The sequence below is a fragment of the Mycetomoellerius zeteki genome, unplaced genomic scaffold (genome assembly GCF_001594055.1).
Source record: "Mycetomoellerius zeteki isolate Tzet28-1 unplaced genomic scaffold, Tzet1.0 scaffold656, whole genome shotgun sequence".
NCBI classification, from domain to species: domain Eukaryota; kingdom Metazoa; phylum Arthropoda; class Insecta; order Hymenoptera; family Formicidae; genus Mycetomoellerius; species Mycetomoellerius zeteki.
In genome coordinates, this window is record NW_017257671.1 from 46,093 (window position 1) to 48,054 (window position 1,962).

The 1,962-nt window shown below is 47.3% G+C and overlaps 1 protein-coding gene across 6 annotated transcripts in view; it reads left to right on the top strand.

Moving 5' to 3' along the window:
* LOC108728893 (uncharacterized) overlaps positions 1-1,962 on the top strand; it is a 146,413-nt gene that overhangs the window by 38,593 nt on the left and 105,858 nt on the right. The window lies entirely within an intron of this gene.

The window sequence follows — 1,962 nt, forward strand, 5'->3', positions numbered from 1 at the left end:
GATAGCAAACTCTGCGGAACTCGCACAATGTTCCTTTAGGAAATAATGTTTCCTTCGTATGTGGCGAAACGATAAGCCAGATCTATCTGTATTCTTCGAATTTTCTGTCGTTAATCCTTTATGCGCGATGTGCCGAAGAAAGAAATAAAATTTTAATGGTATGTTTAGCGATTTTTTCCTAGAAGAGCGCTTTAAACGGCCATGTACAGTCATGGGTGTTTAAGAAGTCAATATTTTCTGGGCGATATTTGGAAAGAATGGTTTCCATCTGACAGAGCGAAGGGACGCGCCGAGGTACCCTTTAGGAAATCTCAGAATCAACAGAACCTTTTCGTAGCCTTAGACACGAGATTGTATTGGACCATGAGCAAAAATGCACGTTTTTTCCAACTAAAATAATAGTTGCTTTTCATTTACATCAAAACTCGGGGAATTCTCATTTGTGACGTCATTAACTTAGTTGAATGCACATTCCTTTTCATTCTGACAAGTAAGATTCAACTGAACTTTTACCTCCAATCTCCATAAGCTTGAGACGTGTGCTTTACTGAATCTTGTTAACTCACATTAAAAGTGAGATTTACAAATCCGTTGTTATGCGATAACTTTGTCTCTAAAGTAAGCAAGTAGTGACGTTATTTATGTGAATATACAATACATACATAACTTTGGACTGAGTATTACTTGTGTGAAAATGGAAAGCAACTAATGTTATAGAATGAGAGCGTGTTAATCGCGCGCTTGTTGCCTTTCTGGACAAAAACAGTATCTATAGACTATATTACGCAAACGTATGATACGACAAAGTCTCTCGGCAACGTGACAGAGTGGCGAGAGGCCGGCGTTCGATGGTTGTAACTTGAATGGTTTTAACGGTTCGGAATTGCGCCTATAAAGACCAGAGAATGCATCAACGGCGTGACAGCGCGCAGGATTATGAAGATTGGCATACATTAACGCGCGCACACACGGTTACACGCGTAATCGAGCGAGCGATGAACTCGTATTAGCGTTTTCCCTCGATTAATCTCACCTCTGATCCGATCACGCCGCGTGTGACGCCATTAATCATTTTCCCTTTCGCAATTCTCCGCGACTCTCAATTACAACCGTGTGTACGTACACGACACGCGATGATATGTTACATCAACGTTAAACGTGTCGTTGCGCGGTAAATCGGCAATTAGGTGGTCCACCCGGTTTGGGAGGAAAGGAGGCCTGAGTACTTTGCCCCCATCTTCTCTGTGCTCGTCGCTGTCTCGGAAGGAAGCATCGATCCGTCTCCGCGTCGACCTCTCTCTCCCTCTTCCCCTTCAAAAAAAGCCGAGACGCAAAGAATCGAAGAAAAAAAAAAGAGGATGGAAAAAGTGCTCGGTAGGGGTGAGGAGAAAAGTAAGTACGAGAGGGATGCGGCGGGGAGTCAGCGCAAGATGGATTTCCGCGAAGTTCGTGCGGGCCTTAACTCGCGAAAAATGTCACAAGCGAGTAGAATAGGCCGAGAGTACGAACGAAACGAGGAAGGAGGCGAGAGAGAAGGAAAAAGGGGAATTGTCCGCGGGATACTTGGTAGGTGAGGCGAAGAGGGTGCGAGACGTCGCCCCTTTTTGTATACGCGTGGGGGACCGCTCGTTCGGTCGCATGTGTAAGTGTATCTACGTATTTAAGATTCGGGGGGATTGCGAGGCAAAGGGGACGAACGCCAGCGGGTAGGCCGTAGAGGAAACGAGAGGGGTTCCGAAGGGGCCGCTTGGGTAGGAATCGCCCCCGGAGAGGGTACGCGAGATCACGTTGGTGGGGGATGATTGTCAAAACAGGGCTGCAAGACGCTACGAAAAATGTTGGTATTTATGGCACTATTTCCGCCGCTTCAAGCCCTTCCGCTCCCTTCCTTCCACCGCCGTCACCACCGCCGACGCGCCTCGCGAATCGCTCTCCCGTGCCCCTTTTCCTCTCCCCCCCCCC